The 21,901-nt window shown below is 46.0% G+C and overlaps 1 protein-coding gene across 1 annotated transcript in view; it reads left to right on the top strand.

Moving 5' to 3' along the window:
* ZDHHC8 (zDHHC palmitoyltransferase 8) overlaps positions 1-21,901 on the top strand; it is a 155,652-nt gene that overhangs the window by 780 nt on the left and 132,971 nt on the right. The window lies entirely within an intron of this gene.

Genomic DNA, 21,901 nt, shown 5'->3' with positions numbered 1-21,901 from the left:
CCTCCCCCTTTATGTGTGTCTAGGGGAGAAAAAAAGGGGGATTCGGTATATGTTTGAGTGAGCAACGTATTGCAAAGCGCAAATCCTTTGGTGCATTTAAACCACAAGATCCTGGCTCTGTTTGCGCGGCCAGATCCTGCCTGCAAGTCTTTCACTTAGGCCGTGGAGCAAAAGACGAAATTAGCCTCTGGGTGGTTGGTTCGTCGCTGTTGTTTTGCAGCAAATTTCTCCTCTGTTTTGGGGGGCTTGTTAAGACTGACAGGCAAAGAAAGAGAGAACCTTTTAGGGACCAGGTCACCATGATTGTGCTTTTAATTGTGCTGAAAACTCCAGGATTGAATGTGTAGACCTTGGCCGGGTTCCTTTCCTCCTCGAAATAATAATCAGACTAATAATGGTTTTTAAAACCGTCGCCTTCGTGCTCAGCCCAAATGGTCCAGCTTGCATTTCTAATAGATGTGTTAATATGGGTATCGTGTGTAGCCTTTTTTTAAAAAAAGTTTTTTTCTATCTCTGCTGTAAACTTGAATTATGAGTCTTTAAAGGACATGGATACAATCTGCGGTTGTTCGCGGTGCACTCCAGTTTGCATGCAAAGGAGGGGGCCTTAAAATATCCTTTGCTTTCAAAAATAATCTCTCTATGTGCTGTAACTTTAATTCCAGCATCGGCATAGCAGGTCTCGCTCTGATCTGTTTATCGGGTCTTGTAACTCTCCTAATGGCAAAATCTAATGTGCTTACTGATATGATATTAAGGGGAGGGGGAGAGAAATGCTTAATCTTTGCTTATCAGTGTTTGCGTGCACTCTTGTTTTTACTTGATGTGAGCTCAAGGGAGTGTATACGATACGCATCTCAGCTCCAGGGAGCGTTGGTTTAGCTTGACTTTGACTGCAACTGTATATTGTACTTCCGTTAACCCCCAATGTAGGTTTTTAACGTCCTTGGAGTCATCGTAACTTGATGCTCAAATGGGTTGTCAGCCTGAGAGATAAATGTCGGTTGTGTTGTCTAGTTTAATGGTGGTGGGGAGTATTGTGTCTGGTGCAAATGGCCTTGATTTGCTACATATGGCACTTATTGAATGAAAGCTGTTTTTGAAGGATTTGGGCTATACTTTCGGGATGAGATATTGTTGTAACTGGCCGTTGAAGAATTGCTCCCCCCTTCTCTTATTCCTCCCTTCCACTTCTCCAATTTTCCAGGCTTGTTTTCCATCAGATTATGGGTGATGCCTAATGCACAAAGCACTAGGAAAACTCTCCTTTGCTAGGTTTCAGTCCAATATTCCAGGGCAATATTCTGAGATTCTCTGAGGGCCCTCTTCTTCCCATTTGCACCTGTCTGTCTGCTTCAGCACCAGAGGCTGTCGTCCTGCTGCCACTGTCTTCAGACGTGAGACGAGTGATGACTGGAAGCAGGGCCTTTTGCACAGTGGCACCTCAGTGGGGGAATGCTTTCCCCAGAGACACTCGGCTGGCATGGACTTCATTGTTTTTGTTTGTTTGGTTGTTTTTTTTGCAATAGGTGGAGATGTTTCTCTTCTCCCAGGCTTTTAATGGATAAAGAGACCTTCAGCTATTGGGCGGTATAGAAATGAAATATAAATAAATAAATGTTATTTCTGCAGTTTCTTGTATTGCTGATTGTTTTAATCTGTCAGCTGTGTTTAGTGTGTGTTTGTAATTGGTATTTGATATTAATTTGCCTCAGAGGTGCAATCCTATGCTGGCCAGGGCATGCCTGGAGTTGTAAGACTTTTTTTCTGTCTAAACAGGCATAGGATTGCACCCTAAATTGTTTTTATGAGATTCCTTTGTGAATCGCCCTGGAAGTTTTGGCTGAAAGGCAGCTGAGATAAATCTGTTAAGTACATTAAAATAATAATGATAGATCTATTTCTAGAAGAGTAGTCCTTGTGATCCAGAAACTTGGATAATAGTGATTTTGAAGCTCAATATAAATCCCACATGCAGTGGAAGACGGATGCTTATATACTGCTTGGACTGGAAGACCCCTCTCTGCTCAAACTGCTGCCTCTGTTTCAATGGTCTGGTTCACACATAACACTAACCCATGGTATGGATGGTTGAATTCTGTGTGGTTGTGATGTGTTTGAGGTGGGGGCATGGCTCAATGGTAGTCTACATGATTTGCATGCAAAAGGACCCAGGTTCAATCCTTGGCATTTCCAGGTAGGGCTAGGAAAAATTCCTGTGTGAAACCCTGGAGAGCTGCTTCTAGTCAGTGTCAGCAATACTGGGCTAGATGGACCAAAGGTCTGACTCTGTATAAGGCAGCTTATGTTTCTATGTGAATGGGACCGCACTAACAAACCATGCTTTGTTAAACATGAACAGCCCAGAAAGAAAATCTATAGTTTGTTGTTGGATTGTGAACACTGGGTTGTTTAAAGCATGGGATGATGTTATGTACGAACCCAGAACCATGGGTTGTTCATGGGTTGTTTTGACAGATTATAGAGCAGTACTACAGCAAGAATCGTAAACAAACAAACAACCAGCTGTTCTACATGCCAGTACTACAGCACTGCAGAAGCATTTGGGCTACTGAGAGGGAAGCAAACTACCCAGGGACTGAGAAAACAAACCATGTTTTGTTTGATCATCTGCCAGACAATACTTGAGTAGGGCAACAAACCATGGATTAAATAAACCATGGGTTAGTGTCATGTGTGAACCAGCCATATCTTTTTGTTTGGCTGCTTTCCCACAACATGTCGGGATATCGCCCCTGCTGCCTTCTAAAATCCTCAGGTAGCCAGAATCAACACGCAGACAATAGGGCTCTTTTTCCAAGGCTTTATTCCCATTCAACCTAATGATGCTTACAGATGCTAATTGCTTGATCCTACGAGTGAGACTTAAGAGAGCTGCCTACTCGGGGCTTCTGACCTTAGGAATCAGTTGATCTCTGTTTGGAGGGGAAGGCAGGAAACCTCTGTACTTATGGGCTAGGAGGGACACCCTTTTCCCATGGGGCATCGGGGCGCCACTGTTGCCATCGCGCCAAGCAGGCTGAGCGCCTCCTCTCAGAGCCCACCATCTCCCGCTTGACGCTGCACCGGCACCTGGTGTCCAGAAACTGATGTCACGCCTCCCTCTCCCTGCCAGGGTCACTATCACTCTCAGGAATGTGTACCGGGGGGGGGGGCTCTCCCCCTGGCTGCTCCTCTGAACAGCGCGTGGGTTCCTCTCCCGCAGTTTCTATCTCTTCCCCAGAATCAGAACTGCTTTGGGGCTCTCTGGGCTCCAATCCAACCCTGACACAACATGCCATTAATTTCACAGCCATGATACCTGTCTAGAAATGTCTTGTATGGTTTTAAGTTACAAGAGGATAGATTTCAGGTGAACATTAGGAGAAATGTCTTGATGGTAACATCAGTTTGACAATGGAATCAATTGCTGGGTGCAGGTGGGGGGGGGCATTCCTTCACTGAAGGTCTTCCAGCATAGGCTGGGCATTCACCTGTTGTTGGATGCTCTGCATTTCCCGCATCGAGCAGCTGACTGTACGAGATGGCCTACATGGCCCCTCTGACAGCCCTCCAAAATCCCAATAGCCAGTTGTGTGTGGCGCCAGGAGCATTTAACCAGGAGCATTTAAAAAGTGGCTGGAGTGGCTGGTGCCCTCCAGAAGTTTTGGACTTCAGTTCCCATCAGCCCTAGCCAGCATGGCCAATGGTCAGGAATTCTGGGATTTGCTGTGAATGGCACCAGATTGCCAGCAACAACAATACCAGCGAAGTACTTGCTGGCTGTGTGAATGAACCCCCAATAGATGAATTTATAGAGCAGGGCGGTCAAATCTCTTTCAGCCCAAGGGCTGGATCCAGTTTTGGAGAAGCTCTCGGAAGCTTTTTTGGAAATTGGTAAGGGCTGTAGCTCAGTGGCAGAACACGCATGCTTTGCATGCAGCAGGTCCCAGTTTCGATCCCTGGCATCTCCAGGTAGACCTAGGAAGGAATCTTGCCTGAAACCTTGGAGAGCTGCTGCCAGTCAGTGTCGACAATACTGGGCTAGATGGACCCATGGTCTAACTCAGTATAAGGCAGCTTCCTATGTTCCTAAGCTGCATTCCAGTGGTCGGTGTGGCCAAAGGGGCCAAGACACAAAAACTAGCAGCATGTTTTAGCTTAAAGCTTTTATTGCCAGTAACTAAGCATTTTAGTCTTTTTAGTCCTGTTGTTTCAAATCTGTTATTGTATTTTAAATCTCGGCATTGCTGCTAGGTTTTATTTTAGTTTTTACTTTTATACTGTAGTTTTAAGCTTTTAAATTGTATATTGTATTTTATGCTGTATTTTGTGGTTTTAATTGTTGTGAACCTGCCATAGACCTTTGGCTATTGAGTGGTATAGGAGTGTAATAAATAAATATTAGGGGAGGTATTTCAACATTTTCCTAAAGGAAATCAACCCTGAGTGCTCATTGGAAAGACAGATACTGAAGCTGAAGCTCAAATATTTTGGCCACCTAATGCGAAGAGAAAAGTCACTGGAAAAGACCCTGATGCTGGGAAAGATTGAAGGCAAAAGGAGAAGGGGACGGCAGAGGATGAGATGGCTAGATAGCATCACCGATGCAATGAATATGAACTTGAGCACACCCCGGGAGAGAGCGCAGGACAGGAAGGCCTGGCGTGCTATGGTCCATGGGGTCACGAAGAGTCGGACATGACTGAACGACTGAACAACAACAACAATTTCAACATTTTAGAAAAGGGAAAACACTGTGTAAAAGCCAGGGAAACACTAAATGATCAGCAGTCGGGGGAAGGAGACGGGATGAAGATAAGGTGTGTGGCCACCAAACATGTTTCGACCTAAAGTCTTTGTCAGTGGTCTGGTACATACAAATGGCCTAGTATGTAAAAAGGTATATAAGAAGACAAAAAGGCTTCTATATACACACACATTTTCCCATTCAAGTTCCTCACAACTATAAACCATACAGGACACCGCAGTGTCTCCACCTGGCTTTGCTTGCTACTGGTTACTCCTGGTATTGGATATTACAGCAAGTCAAAACAGGAATATATCAAGTTTCCGTAGACTGATATGATCAATACACTTATGACTAATAAGTTATAAATGGTTTATAGGCATTGTAAATATTCGTTTCTCTTATATTTTGATGTGCACCATCAAGAGAGACTCATTTGTCATACATGTTCTATGATTATGACTGATATGGTTGTTATGACGTTGATCTGACTGTAGAAATGGCATACAGGCATTGGAAATATTCACTCCCTTTATAATTTGATGTGTACGATCAAGTGCTCCATTTATAAACATGGTATGATATTATCTTATTGATTTAGTCCAGGTCTGTTAGGTCTCTTGTACCTTCTGTGTTTGTTTTGAGCTAGGAGGGAAACATAGAAAGTTGCTTTATGCTGGGCCAGACCATTGGTCCATCTAGCCCAGTATTGTCGACACTGACTGGCAGCATCTCTCCAGGGTTTCAGGCAGGAGTTTTTCCAGTCATACTTGGAGATGCCAAGGGATTGAACCTGCGATCTTCTGAATACAAAGCACGTGCTCTACCACTGAGCCATGGAGTTTGCCTGTCTAATTTGTGCCAGGAAAAAGTTCCAGATAGTAAGCTGTAACACAGAAGGCCCTACTGCGAACCATCATAAACTGGGGCTTCAGATATCTTAGACATTCCTTAGTGTTCCCCAACCTTGTGCCCTCCAGATGTTTTGGACTACAACTCGCAGCATTCCTGAACATTGACCATGCTAGCTAGGGTTGATGGGAGTTGAAGTCCAAAACATCTGAAGCCTGAGCATCAAGCATACCAACATTTGCAATTTCTGATCTAGTAAGTGTCTGTCCAAAGCTGCTGTAAACATTAGATCTTTTATGCCATGCTATCTATATTAGAAAGGAGCATGAATCTTTTCTTGGAGACCAGGGAACAGGGGAAATGCATGAAAGGGGACTCAACGTTAAGAATTGTCTATTACGCAGAACCATGAGCGAAGTGTAATATTGCAGCTTCCATGGAATTTTAGTCAGGTACCCTGCAGGTTAATGCAGCAGCATAATTCTGGTGTTTCTCTGTGTGTTTAAATCATGTTAATTACTTCTATAAATATATTTTTTCTCTCTTTTAAAAACTCAGGGGACTGGTCTTGTGCTCTTAGATGAGCAAGCGGAATATGGTCAAACCTTCCATAAAGTGTTCCATTTCTTTCTCTCCATCTTGCCAATCCACTCTCTCTAGCAACCTGCCGCATTCAGTTTCTCCTGCAGATCTCCGAGCCGTGCATACGGCATATACATTATTTCGAGATAAGAGTTTTCATGTGGGAAGCAGGGCTTGCCGCTTAGAGAACTGGGAAGTTTCAAAAGCAGTTTGTGATAGGACAGAAGGTATGTGTGGGGGGTGGGGGAGATTCTGCTGTTCAAAGGGGAAAAGTCAAAAATTCAGCTGGGCATACCTCAGCCCTTGGAGTGGCTCTTTGGATCCTTAGGGCCAAGAAAGGCATTATGCACAAATGTGTGTAGCACTCAGCCTTTCTACAGGAGGCTTTTATTGTGCACTTGTGACTGCTCACTCACAGTAGTGTGCAGGTCCTTTACACAATGGCATCATCCTCCAGGGCCTCTCCCGTGCCTTGCAACCATTACCACGGGGATTTTTAGCTGAAGGAAAGTGCAGTATTTTTCTTAATGGTGTTATATTTATAGCATATAATGGTGCAATTCCGCTATACCACAGCGCCATCTAGTGGTTATATAATGAAACACATAGAAACACACAGAAACAAAAAAAGCCAAGCTTAATCCCGCAAAGAATCTGGAAGTAGAAGCCCCAGTAAAGGTGCAGGTTAAAAGCCTCATGTAGAAAAGCCCAGAATCCGAACTGCTCAGAATCATTTAAACTAAAAAAGCAATTTTTGCAACATAGGGTAGGGGGAGTGGAGGGACATCAGAGGTGCTTAATGTTTTCATCAGCTGCCTTTTCCCTACTCCTAACTGTCCTCCCCAATGGTTTTGTCCACGGGCAGGAGGAGAACCCGTGGTTGGGTGGGGGTGGGGCTAGTTGGAAAAGAGAAATGCAGGCAGGGAAATGGTTAAGCACCCTCTGCCATTTCTCCGATCCTGAAAGCCGGTCCCAAAGCTGCTTTCCTAGCTTAAGAAAGGGCCATCAGGACTACATGATAAGTGTCTTTATTTGTAAATGGAGGTGCCTGGGATTGAACCTGGCATCTTCTGCTTGCAAAGACAACGCATCACCATGGAGCAATTCCCTAGATTCATCTGTAATGTTTACTAAGTCCCATTTGCCCTGCGGTGTTAAGTAAAAGCTTCCTGTTTGCAGGTTATGCCCATTTGTAATGTTTATAAGAATCATCATAAAAGTGAAGGGCTGTCTGGGTAACATTACACTGGAGGAGAAGGATGACAAACGCCTGGCAGGCCAAATATATGGCAGGTCGATTGCGTTCGGATTGGTGAGTCAGATACTGTGTACATCTGTTCCAACCTTAGAAATATGGAACCTGGCAGTGGTTTGGAAAGGGCAGTCCACACATGCACCAGGGTACTCTCCCCGCCTCCCCCCAGTCAGTCCTCAGACACACAGAGAAACATTCTACATACTACGCATTATATGAGAGCAGAGAGGTGCACCTCCCTCTGCTTGTCACAGAGCCGATGGGGGTAAAAAGCCATCAAGCAGTGCCAGGACCAGGTCTCTGAGGGCCCTTGGGCAAGACACCCTGCATGGGTTCCCTCCCTCAGTGACAATACCCTCTTACTGCTATTGTCAGCAGCTGCTTTAACTCCTCCTCCCTTTTCCCATCATTGCTACCACTGGCTTGCTTGACAGGCTGAGAACCACTGAGCAAGTAAATAGTAGCATCTGCTGCCCCTCCTCCTGACCACCACTGATGTCTGGGCCGGAGTGAGAAGCAGGCAAATGAGCAGGTTGCAGTGGTGAAGAGGAGGAGCAACTCCAGGGGACCTTTACTGGTGAGCCCCTGTTGAGGTGTGGGCCCTCATCAGAGGCCCAATTATGCCTACCCTTGACGCCAGCCCCGTTTCCCATCACCTGCATCCTTTTTAATGGGAGGGATTGAACCTGGGACTTTCTGAATGCAGAGCAGGTGATTGACCATACCACTGAACTATGGCCCCCGTCTCTTTTTTTTACTCATGACCACTGTTGTCTGGGCCAGAGAGTGAGGCGGGTGAAGAAACAAGTTGGAGTGGTAAAGAGGAGGAACAACCTCTTATTATTGTAGTAGTAGTAGTAGTAGTAGTAACAATAATAGAAAAGATCAGGTACCTGACCGTGCCTTGATGCTGGCCCAGCCACCAGGGTTCAGTTCCTATGCTTCATTTCTTATACATTTTATTAATTTGGCCAATTCCCACAATGATTGGAAGGTCGCTTTATTCCATTATGCAGCTAATCAATCAATTCTTTTACGCTTACTGGGCAACCTTCCTTATAGATTGTTGCTTATCTTATCCATTCAGCTGGGAATCCACATTGCTCTTCTCTTTCTTTTCTGGCCTGGAAATATGGAAGGCTTCAGCAGCTGGGTTTTTTTAAAGCCAACGTCAAGCGTTGCACTCTCTCAAAAGGGATTGCTTTGAGTGGATTGCCAGGTGGTGGTCTAATTCAGTCCACTGGAAAACTAGGGTTTAATTAAAGCTGTTTTGTTCAAACATGGTGTAGATGTCGCTTCAAGTTAAAGCCTGTGCGTGTAACATCTTCTAGAGAAGCTGGCTGCTGCTGAGTGCCTAAGAAGCTGGTTTAGGTTGTTCCCACACCCAAGCCTGTTAAGCACTACTATGGCATTGTTTTTCTGCAATTATTTGGAAGTGGAATTAAAAAGGGAGGATTCACGCAGCTCTTAATACATGCCCTAGAGAGGGAACACAGGAATCTGCCTTATACAAGGCAGGTTTGGAAGATCGCAATAAGGGAGAGGAAGGCCTTCTCAGTAGTGGCCCCCTGATTGTGGGACGTTCCCTCCATGAGGTCCATCAGGTCAGTAGAGGCTGGTGGCTCCGATTTTGGTGGGGCTGTCAATCCATTCTGAATTTCAGTCAGAACTAGCCCAAACTCTAAAGGAGCTATCCAAGGTGCTGAACTCCAACCCCAAAATAGGTTCAGCACCTTGGATAGCCCCTTTAGAGTTCAGGCTGGTTCTGACTGAAACGTAGAATGAATTCACAGGGCCCCCCCATCAGAGCCACCAGCCTCCACTGCAGTTAAGGCGATTTGTCTATCTAGCTTAGCCTTATCTGGCATCAACTTTCTGGGGTCTTAGGCAGAGGGTCTTTTCCATCAGCTGCTACCTGTTGCTTTTAATCAGAAATGGGATTGAACCTGGGACCTTCTGCGTGCAAAGTAAGTCCACTACCACTGAGCGATTCCTCTAGATTTATCTGTAATGCTTCCTCACAGATAAGTCCCATTTGGGAAGGTCCCCTGCAATGTTAATCAAAACGTTCCTGTTTGGAGGTTGTGCCTATTTGTATTGCTTCCTGTTCAGTGTGGCTGGGGGATTCATGATGAAATGCCCCTTCATTAGCCAGCTTCTTCCAGATGTTTTTTGGGGGTGAGGCTAAGAGACTGACTTGCCTAAGGCTAACTAGAGCAGCCTTCTTCAACCTGGTTCTCTCCAGATATTTTAGGCTTCATCTCCCAGCATTCCTCAACATTGACCATTCTGGCTATGACTGATGGGAGTTGAAGTCCAAACATCTGGAGGTCACCAGGTTGGGGAATGCTGACCTAGAGAGTTTGTGGCAGAGGTGAGATTTGAGCTAGAGACATTATGATATGTAGCTCATTTTGCCACTCTAGTCAGTGTTACCAGAACTGCTGCAATAGATGTGTATGCGTTTTGGTTGGACTGTCGCAGGGATCTATTGGACAGTGCCTGTGCCAAATAACTCATTTCCTCCTATGCCAGGAACATGTCTGGAACTGTTTTTAAAGCTTTTTCTTAAGAGACACACACGAAAATATGGGCTGATCCAAACATTTCTTCCCAATTCATCATCTTGTTAGCAGGTAATGAATGGGCAGGGGAACTTTTTACAGTTTTCTGGGAGTGGATTGAAATGATATTTCAGGGTAGGGGAAGGGGGCACTTAAAGGCCTTGCTTTGGCAGGAGCTTTTTTTAACTGAAAAAAACATTTCCTGGTCAATTTCGTATATAGCGTTAACAAACTAATAAAAATCGAAGGAAAGAAATTAATACATTTCCAATAATGTTAGCAATTAGGGCTGCAGTCCGCCAGCCCTCTTACCAGGCTTAGTAAAAATTTGTGCAGGCTATGAACTTTTGTGGGCTTATTTACAAAGCTATTCTAGGGAGTAAGCTGTTGAACACAGTGGATCTTACTTCTGATTAAATATGTATAGCAGCCTTCCTCAACCAGGTGCCCTCCAGATGTTTGGGACTTCAACTCCCATCAGCTCCTGCCAGCATGGCCAATGATCAGGAAGGCTGAGAGTTGTAATTGAAAACATCTGGAAAACACCAGGTTGGGGAAGGCTGATTTATCAGGTTATGCTGTATGATAACTAAGAGAAGAACTGCCATATATACAGCCCCTACATGGATGCGGTGGCTCATACATTTATTTGTTTGTTTTAAGAATTTTCTTGGCCGCCTTTCAGGGCAGAAGCCCTCCCAAGGCAGCTCACAGCAATAAAATACATAAAACAGTTAAAATATTCAAAGCAATAAAAACATAAACACAATAAAATAGCGATAAAACCAACAACAGCAAAAACAGCAACAACAGCAACCATATCAAGAGTAAGTAAAATAATACATTTTCAAGGCCTTCTCAAAAGCCTGCAATGATGGAGCATGGTGGACCTCTGATGGTGACTTGTTCCAAAGGTGTGGGGCCACTGCAGAGAAGGCCCTCATGTGTGGTTACAAACTCTCTCTCCATGTGATGGCTGCCCAGCCGTACGTATGACTGCTAAAGAGGGATGTACGGATTCCCCACCATCCGTTCTGGTGGGGAATCTGCCCAGGGGGGGGATCCGTTTCTCCCCCGCAGAATCCTCTGGAGTGGCTCCGCTCCGCAAGGATTCTGCGGAGCCGCCCAGCTTGCAGGCCACTTATCTGGACCCGTTCACCTCCATGCCAATTGCCATTGTTTTTTTTTAAATGGCGATTGGCAGGATGTGCCCATGGACTTATACGCAAAATAGAGCCATGAATCTTGCGTATAAGATTCCATAGACTTATACGCAAGACTCACGGCTCTATTTTGCGTATAAGTCTATGGGCACATCCTGCCAATCGCCTTTTTTCAAAAAGGCAATCGGTATGGAGGCAAACAGCTCCAGTTAAGCAAGCAGCCGGGTGCCATTCTGCAGGGAATTCTCCGGACGCAGAAGTAAGTGGAGCCGCCCTGCCGCAGATTCTGGAGGCCGGATTCCAAAGAATCCAGTCTCATTTGAATCTACGGTGGATTTCTCTAACATCCTTACTGCTAAATCTCCTGAGTCTTAGAACCTGTGAGGATGAGGGCAGAGGCTGGGAATCAAAGGGCGATACTTGGCAAATCAAGAGAGTGGGGCCTGATGGGATGGGGGCAGAGCCTTGTTTTGCCTAGTAGATCAGGGGAGGAGCCAAGTATTGCCTGGTGCCATCTGGGGACATGGGGTGCAGTCGGCCCTTTCCTTTGACTGTTTGGTGATTGCCTGTCTTTTGCACATTTTCCCCCATTCTAAAAGGTTGAAATCAGAGCCGGCCCTACAATTAGGCAGAGTGAGGTGGTTGCCTCAGGCAGCAGATGCTGGGTGGCAGCAGCAAGGTGTTGGAGGAGACAGCTGAGTGCCAAGTGGCCTGCCCTGTGTCCCCTAAGCTAGCCTGCTGCCATCAGGGGCAGTGGAGGATGCTGATCCATTGTCAACATTGAAGAAACAGTGCGGCCGGCTTTTGTACATGGGACGGGAGAGGGCACCATCTTGTTCTTTGCCTCAGGCAGCAAAATGGCTTGGGCCGGCCCTGGTTGAGATGCCTCTCCTAAGGCTTAGTTACTGGCTGCCAGAGCTTTAAATTAAAATATGCTGGCATTTTGGCTCCGCCCTCTTGCCTTTGGCCACACCCCTTTTGCTTTTGGTCCCGCCCACCACTGAATATGGCCCTTGAGAGCTTCTCTAAAACTGAGTTTGGTGCATGTGCTGAAAGAGGTTCAATACCCCTGGGGAAGAATGAATTGCAGAAGCTCTCAAGGAAAAGGAAAGGTTCCTCCTGTGCAAACACCGGGTCATTACTGACCCCTAGAGGGATGCTGCTTTCGCTGGCATTTTCATTGCAGGCTATTGCGGGGTGGTTTGCCATTGCCTTCCCCAGTTGTAGAAGCTCTCAAGCCGAGCACTAAATAGCCTGCTCTATTTGTTCTAGCCCCTTTCTTGGAAGATTCAGTTCTTCCCCTCGGGTTCCTAAGAAGAAGGCTAAAATCCTGTGTCAGAAACAGCTGGGGCTAGAACTGGGAACCCCTGTCTTTGTGTACCGCTGGTGTGGTGAGTCACCAGAGCTACTCATGGAGCATCCTCATGGGCAGTTGGGCTCTGGACTGGCCCCGCTCTTCCAGATTGGCCATTGGGCCTTCTTAAACAGGAAGTGCTATAAAAAGCTTCCTGTCTGGATTGTGAATTTGCCAGAGCAATCATGGTTTCCGGGCTCTGCTCTGACTCTTGGCTTTGTTCCTTGGCTCTTTGACCCCCAAGTCTGCTTCCTAGTTCCCTCTGACTCAGTTCTGCAATCCTGAGATTTCAGGGGTGTGGGTGTGTGTATAGGGACCTTCCTATGTTGGCCGATAAGAATCCAAAGTAAGATGTGAGAGTAGATGGACTGGGCTGTTTTACTTTAGAACTGAATGACCAGAACGTGTGCTTTTAATCTGGCAGCTGCCAGCCCTGCCAAGTTGAGGGCTGAAGGCCTTGAAGTGCGTTTATTAAAATTACATGGTAGGGAGTTGCCGTGCTGAATATAAATTCTCAAGATGATTTTCTCTGATCGCTATTTGATTATGTTGTGTGTGTTTTTTTAAAAAACTGCCAACAATTAAACAGGCAGTGCGAGCTAGGGTCACAGACCACCATAATAATCAGTAAACTTGCAGGGGAAGCTCCATAGCTTAGCAGTAGAACATGTGTTTTGCATGCGAAGTCCCAGGTTCAATCTCCAACATCTCCAGTTAAAAATGATCATATATTATATTTATCTGTTATATCTATCAATCTGTCTCTCTGTGAGATGAGCTCTGTCATCTGGGCTGAATGAATATTGTTCCAGCTACATGCCATGTGAAACGTGGATCGCAGTTTCCACTTTGGAATCCTCACGTGCAGAAGGAAGACCAAGTTTTACAAGAGAGGTGTATGGTGTAGATACATTCACATTGGCCATAATCCAAGTGATTGGCCTGCCACCCCTGTTGGTCACAATGTGTTAACCGGCTCCTAGCAGCATTTCTTAGGCAACAGTGCAAAAAACCAAAACGAAAAAAAGTAGGATTTTGCCTTCCCTTGGGAAAAAATGCTGTTATATTTCAACTGTGACTCTAAAATTGATTTAAGAGAGCCTGAACACTTCAATTGAAGAGGGGACTTTTCTCCCTGATAACCAGACTGATGAAAAGCCACACTATCTATTGGACATCCCCTCCCCACAATTCCACAGATGACCAGTACCTTTATCAGGATCAACAGAAATATCACAGAATAGTCAGCAAGCTTTGGGACTCTCCAAAAGTCTTTGTCAACCAGGATGTTAAGCAAAATTTGGTGGAGAAAAAGCCTCTGGAGTAGCGTAGTGGTTTCCCAAGACAACAGTTTGTAACAGTGGCCCTATTTAGGTGTTCTCCTTCTGTGTAGAAGCAACACACAAAGAGGGAAATGAGGAAGATGAACACGCGAGCTCTACCCCATCCCTGTCACCCTTTATGAGTTGGAGGGATAACGTCTGACACGGGGAGCCTTCTAACGTGGGGGAGAGAGGGCCATTTCTGCAGTGGCCCCACGCCTCTGGAATATGTTGCCACTGATGGTCCATCAAGCCCCATCATTGCAGTCTTTTAGGAAGGCCCTGAAGACTTAATTTTTATTCTGGCCTTCCTCTGATGGTTTTACCGGTCTGTTCTGACTTGTAGTTGCAATTGTGTTATAGGTTTTTAGTACTGTCTTGGCCAGATGTTTTATTGCTGGTGTTTCCTGTTTTTAATTTATTGCTGTTTTATCACCATATTTGTTTTTATTCTATGGGATTTTATTGTTGTCAGCTGCCTTGGGAGGCCTCCTACCCAGAAAGGGGCCTAGAAATATTTACAGTCCATCCATCTGCTTCTCTGTGCACAATCTAGAACCCAAAGTTCCCTGGGTTCTAAACCGTGCGGGGAGCTGACACAAGTACAGAAGGCTCTCCACTTCAGAGGTCATTCTTCCAACTGATGGAGGGCCCTGGGGGCAGAGCTAGCACCCTTGTCCTCAATCTTCCCCCTCCCATGTTGATTCTACAGAGATGTAAAATGCTGAATAGCACTATTCTTGAGTGGCAATGCAGAAGGGATTTTGCAGGCATAATTGGCTTTACCCAGAGGTGTGAACATCTGGCCCTCCAGAAGTTCTTTGACTGCAACTTCCAGCAACCCTAGCCAAGCATAGCCAATGATGGGAGTTGCTGTCCAACAATATCTCGGGAGCTACACATTCCCCACCCCTGGCAAAGAGCCTTTTCACACAAGGCTTTAATTGTGTGCTTGTGATTGCTCACTCATGGTAGTTTGCAGGTCCTTTACATGACATCGTCATCCTACAAGGCCTCTCCCATGCTTTGCAAACATTTCCTCATTTTGTTTCCTAATGAGGAAAGTCAGGTATTATTTAGAAATGGCAGAATGAGAGTCTCATGTAATTGCACAATTCTGCTATACTACAGTGCCATCTAGTGGTTGTATAATGAAACACATCGAAAGGCAGAGAAAGAAACCCCCTCGGAAAAAAGCACATGTAAAAGAGCCGCTTAATCCCGCAAAGAACCTGGAAGCAGAAGTCTCGGTAAAGGTGAGGAATAAAAGCCCCATGTAGAAATGCCCTTAACCTCTCAAGATGCAAGACAGATTGTAAAGGGCTATTGGGATGACAAAGTGAAAATAGATGTTCTGCCTTTTGGGGGAATATGAAACGTAGCCGTGAGTCGGTTTCCAGTGCAATAATAGTTTCCTTCACAGGAGGAACTCTTAAATGTTGTTTTTTTTCCTAATCTCTCCTCCATCATTTGCAAGTAGTCATCGATTCCTTGGGAAAGAAAAAATTCTTCCATATTCCAGCTACGCTTAATGGGTACATGAGGAGGAAAATGATTGCTTAGCGATCCCTGTGTATCAAACACATTCTTACCTCCTCCTTTTGTGTGGTGATTGTCAGGATGGCATTTAAGTACTAATCCTGTACCTAGCTTGACAAAAATTGAAATGGCTAAATTTAGGAAAGCTATTCCTGATGCTGGCTGCAGCTGTGTCTTGCGAACATGCATGACCTAGGCAGCCAGAGAATTCTCGTTCTGCTAACAAACTGATCTTAAGAATCCGTTGGCCAGCCGAAATAGCAGGCCGAAGAGAGGCGAGCCCTGCTGAAATGAACTCAACATAAACTATCCCATCTCTTTGCTTGCTTGCTTGCTTGGGCTGCAGTTGAGGAGGTCTTCAGTGGAATGCCGTTAAACTATATTGAGCATATTCCGTTTATAAATAGAAGAAGCAATTTAAATGAAAATGTTCAACTGACTGGAAGTTCCTCTCCTTGCCAGGGTGCAAATATCTTGGTTGGTGAGATATTCTCGGCCAGAATGTCGAGCAAAAATATATGCAATTGAGTCCTGAAGCAAAATGCTACGACTTATCCCTACCGGTGCCGGCTGCAGGTTTTTGAGGGTCCTTAAACAAGACACCCTCAATGGGTCCCCTCTCCCGGTGACTCTGTCTTCTCACCACCATTGTAACGAGCCGCTATTGCACTTCATCTTCTTTCTTATAGTTCTGGAGAGTGGGAAACGGCAAGGGCATTCTTTTCCCTATCTTTTCTCCTGAAAGATCCTGTATTTATTTATTTATTTATTTATTTATTTATTTATTTACTAATATTTATAAACCGCTTACATCTAAAGATTTCAAACATCTAAAGTTTTCAAAGTAGAGTACACAAATCATAAAAAGATAGAAAATAAAGATCAATACATAGAATATATTGCAAGATGCCAACTAAAATGATCAAGGGGCTGGAGCAACACCCCTATGAGGGAAGGTTACAACAGCTGGGGTTTAGCTTGGAGAAAAGGCGATGAAGGGGAGACTTGATAGAGGTGTACAAATTTATGCCTGGTGTGGAGAAAGTGGATAGGGAGACATTTTTCTCCCTCTCTCATAATACTAGAACCCAGTGGGGTCATCCCATGAAGCTGATTGGTGGGAGATTCAGGACAGATAGAAGGAAATACTTCTTCACCCAGCACATACTCCTATGGCATTTGTTACCACAAGATGTAGTGATGGCCACCAATTTAGATGGCTTTAAAAGGGGGTTGGACAAATTCCTGGAGGAGAAGGCTATTAATGGCTACCAGTTCTGATGGCTATATACTACCCCCAGTATCAGAGGCAATGAGCCTATGCACACCAGTTGCTGGGGAACATGGGTGGGCGGGTGCTGTTGCACTCATGTGCTACTTATACATTTCCCACAGGCAGCTGTTTGGCCACTGTGTGCACAGAAAACTGGACTGGATGGGCTCTTGGTCTGATCCACCATGGTTCTTTTTATTTATTTATTTATTTATTAATCTCCCATCTGGCTGGTCACCCAGCCACCCTGGGCAATGTACAGAGTGTATAATAGAACAATTTAAAACAATAAAATTCTACAGTAAAAACATATTTCTAAAAATACCCTAACCCACCCCAAATGCCTGCCTGAACAACCACGTTTTTAATGCGCAGCGGAAGCTCATTAAAGAGGGGGCATGGTGGATTCCCTAGAGAGGGAGTTCCACAGAGTGGGGCCCACCACAGAGAAGGCCCTCTCCCTCATCCCCACCAGTCTAGCTATCCTGGCTGATGGGACAGAGAAGGCCATCCAAGGCCTTATGTTCTTACACTACACAGGGAAGACTTTCATAAACAGATGGCTCTTTAACATCCATCTAAAAATAAAAAAGTGTTCTATAGTGCAGGGAGGGGAGACCTCTTCTTTTTTTAACCTCATGACACCCATCTCCCCAATGCGAATCTCTCCCCCACTGTCAGGATCCTTACTGTAAACCGTTAGGAGCTTGAGTAGGCCAATAGAGTCCCAAGCACATGCTTGCTTGTAGATGCTCTGGAAAGGAAAGTGAGCTTTAGATTTTTCCTTTAAAAAAAATTGTGTGTTGACATAGCAGTAAAACAACTTCACACATAATAAAGATGGAAAAATAGATTTTGCTTCAAACATGTGAGCTTGAATGACGTTTTGAAATGCTGGGGCTTGGTATAGTCTGTGTTGAGCTGCAGTTTCAGAATGATCTCAGATGGCATTTAGATTTTTTCAAGCGCCTTGCGAAAACTGGCAATAAAATGACTTGAATGCGTGGGCCAAACTAGACATGATGCTCAACGCGTTTTTGCATCTAACATGCAAATCGCATCAGCCGGGCAAGAGGGCAGGGCTGATAACTAACTGTATCAGAGTAGGCAGGGGAGCTTTCCTCCACTGGTGCAGTCCAGAGGAAAATCCCTCATCTGAAGCTAGTATTTGCATTGGGAGAAATCCCTTCCCCATTGGAAACAGGTAGCTTGGCCTCGTGCTACAAAAATGGGGCTCCCCGTTGGCTTGACTCAGAAGTCCCCCAGGCTTCATGTTTGCCAGATGAAAATGGGGATGTTTTACACCAGGAGTGTGGAGCCTTAGCCCTGAGGGTCAAATCCAGCTTTCTTGGGGTCTCGATCTGGCAGATGGCCACACCCCTTTTCCCCAACTGCCAGTAGTTTTTGCGCATATGCGCAGTCCCCCTCCCAATCCAAAAAGGTCGAAATGCCTCTCCTAAGGGTTCGTTCCTAGTAGTAAGAGCTTTAAGCTAAAATATGCTGGTATTTGGGGAGTTTTGGCCCCACCTCTCCCTGAGAGCGGCTGTCAGGCTGAGAGAGATTGGACAACCCTGTTTTATAACATGGCCCCTGTTGGATGGGGATGATGGGAGTTGTAGTCCAACAAAAAAAATCTGGAGGGCACCATATCGGGGAGGGGGAGGCGTTTTACACTGTAGGAGGAAAGCGTTCATCATGAATTTCCCTGCAAATCTGGAAGGGGACGTAGCAAATTTGTGGATTCACTTCCTCCTCCCCCACGCCCAGCCCCTCCATGTGATAAACAGTGGATGTTCCCATGCGCTACCAAACTTTCAGACCAGCTTAGCTTCAGCAAAGTTGTCGCACCATTTGCCTTCAGACCATAATTGGAGGGTCACTTATGCCTCACCCCAAAAGAGGAAATGACTACCAAAGAAAGCGGGCACAGTAAGATTTGCATGTGCTAATTTATATGTATAGATCCAAATTTAGAAATAACGACTTTTATTGAAATAGAAAATGGGACATCTCCAGTACCAGAGGCAGTGAGCCTGTGTACACCAGTTGCTGGGGAACATGGGTGGGAGGGTGCTGTTGCGCTCATGCCCTGCTTGTGGGTTCCTGGTTGACGGCTGGTTGGCCACTGTGTGAACAGAATGCTGGACTAGATGGACCCTTGGTTTGATCCAGCTGGGATCTTCTTATGCTCTTATGTTCTTATGACATCTCACCGTAGTGGGGAAGACTGTGACCAGGTGACCTGTGTGCTTTGCTCAGCCTGCTGACCAGGTGCTAACTGTGGGTGGGCAACTTAAGGAGCTGGCTGCGGAATGCTGGGAATTGTAGTACTTTTCCATCTAAACATGCATAGGATTGTGCCCTTAAAGGCCCCCGTTCATTCTTCTTGGGGTTCTTTATCTTTAAACCAGGCTTGGGCGGGATAGGCCTTCAAATGGAAGGCACCGTCAAGTAGAGGACAGTCCTTCAAACAGAGGAATGTAAAGTAGGACACCTGGCCGCTCTAGACCATAAGGGCTAGGAACTTTAATTTAAAAGACAGCTGAGGTATTCAGGATGTTGGAGACTGCATCCTACCCTTGACCTTATGTTAAATGTTCCAGTGGCAGCCAAGTGAAGATACTCCTCTTAATCCCAGTGGTGCGTTGTTCGGCTGCAGTTCTTAACATGGGATCAAGCCCCATTGCCACCTTTTTGAAAGGGTGAATCATGTGCTTATGATAGATCATTTCCCTAAGTGCCACAGGTCAGCTTCTTGGTTGTGGCTTGTTGCCTGCTCAAAGATGATTAGATCTGACAATCATCCTGCCCTGTCCCAACCAGTTGCTCTTATATGGCAATAAAACTGATATATTTATTTATTTATTTATTATTAAATTTATTAATGGCCCATCTGGCTGGTCACCCAGCCACTCTGGGCGATGTACAACATACTATAAAAACAGTTTAAAACAATAAAATTCTACAATAATTTTTTTTTCTAAAATAGCCTAACCCACCCCAAATGCCTGCCTGAACAACAACGTTTTTAATGCACGATGGAAGCTCATTAAAGAGGGGGCATGACGGAGTTCCCTAGGGAGGGAGTTCCACAGAGTGGGGGCCACCACAGAAAAGGCCCTCTCCCTCGTCCCCACCAGTCTAGCTGTCCTGGCTGATGGGACAGAGAGAAGGCCATCCGAGGCTGATCTTGTTAAGCGGCCTGTCTGGTGCTGCTGGAGGCGCTCCTTAAAATAGGCTGGGCCAGAACCATATAGGGTTTTAAAGGTCAAAACCAACACCTTGAATTTGGCCCGGAAAACAACTGGTAACCAGTGCAACTCCTTCAGCACTGGAGTGATGTGATCTCGCCGGCGGCTGCCTTTAATCAGGCGAGCCGCCGCGTTCTGTACCAGCTGCAGCTTCCGAACCGTCTTCAAGGGTAACCCCACGTAGAGCGCATTACAGTAGTCTAAACGAGAGGAGACCAGGGCATGTACTACCGATGGGAGCAGATGGTCGGGAAGGAAGGGGCGCAGCCGCCGTATCAGATGGAGTTGATACAGCGCTGTCCGGCTCACAGCTGACACCTGAGCCTCCATGGACAGCTGGGAGTCCAAAATGACCCCCAGGCTGCGGACCTGGTCTTTCAAGGGTAGCCGTACCCCATTCAACACCAGGTCAACATCCCCCAGCCTCCTCTTGTCTCCCACCAAAAGTACCTCGGTCTTGTCAGGGTTCAGCTTCAGCCTATTCCTCCCCATCCAGCCACTCACCGTCTCCAGACATTTGGACAGGGATTCTACGGCCAACCTTGGTGAAGATTTAAACGAGAGGTAGAGCTGCGTGTCATCCGCATATTGATGACACTGCACCCCAAACCTCCTGATGATAGCCCCCAGCGGCTTCACATAGATGTTAAATAGCATCGGGGAGAGGATGGAACCCTGTGGCACCCCACAAGTAAGTGGCCACGGGTCCAAAACCACCTCTCCCAGTGCTACCCTCTGGTACCTGCCAGAGAGGAAGGACCGGAACCACCGCAATACGGTGTCCCCAATGCCCAACCCCTCCAGGCAGTCCAGGAGGATACCGTGGTCAACGGTATCGAAAGCCGCTGAGAGGTTGAGGAGAACAAGGAAGGAGCATTCACCCCTATCCAGAGCCCTCCTCGTATCATCTACCAAGGCGACCAAGGCCGTTTCTGTCCCATGCCCAGGCCTGAAGCCCAACTGAAATGGGTCTAGATAATCAGTTTCTTCCAAGTGTGCCTTCAACTGCACCGCCACCACCCGCTCAATCACCTTGCCCAAAAATGGCAGATTTGAGACTGGGTGAAAGTTGTTCAAAACTTGAGGATCCAAGGAGGGCTTCTTTAAGAGCGGTCTTATCACTGCCTCCTTGAGGGCTGATGGCATCACTCCCTCCTCAAGGGAGGCGTTCACCACCACCTTGATCCCCTCACCCAGTCTCTCTCTGCAGCTCATAATGAGCCAAGATGGGCAAGGATCAAGTAAGCAGGTGGTCGGCCGTACTGATGAAAGCACCTTGTCCACTTCATCAGGAGGAAGAAGCTGGAACCGATCCCACAAAACCGGTTTGCCACAGGCCACCTCTTGCTCACTGTATCCACAGCGTGCAGAGTAACACACCTAATCTGATCAATTTTATCTGCAAAGTGCTTTGCCAAGGCCTCACAGGAGGCCTTAGAATGCTCCACTGGTTCCAGAGCTACAGGACCGACCAGGCTCCGGACCACTTGGAACAGCCTCCTGGGACAGCACTCTGCAGACGCGATGGAGGCAGCATAAATATATCATAAATATATCAGCCCAGTTTTAGTGGATGGGCTTTTACAGCAGTCGCTGTTCTCTTTGAAACTAATTAGCAGTACCTGTGATTATGTTAGGCTCTCTAAATGGAATTACAGAGTGCTTTGTCAACAAGAAGACCCAGTGCTTGCAACCTATCCTCTAACCTGAGCAAATCTCGCAAAGACGGTTCGCTTCAAAGTACAACCTCAGAGTATTGTCACTGTTTATTAATGCAAACAGAAACAACGCAGTAAGAAATGTTGGTTTGTTTTATGCACAAAGCAAACCCTCCTGCACCGCCGCCAGTCTGAAGTGGTGCAGTCCAGGAAAGGCTGTGCCATGTGCTCTTTCTGCATATTGGGGTTCACCTGAAGAGGGACAGGAATGGTTAAAAAGACAGCTTTGCAAGATGTTGGGTGGCTAAAAACTCTGCCTGAAAAGGTCCATGGAGAGG

This window comes from Heloderma suspectum, chromosome 13 (genome assembly GCF_057233095.1).
Source record: "Heloderma suspectum isolate Gila_16-S chromosome 13, 16-S_ref, whole genome shotgun sequence".
Lineage (NCBI taxonomy): Eukaryota > Metazoa > Chordata > Lepidosauria > Squamata > Helodermatidae > Heloderma > Heloderma suspectum.
This window is presented reverse-complemented; position numbering and strand designations above follow the sequence as displayed.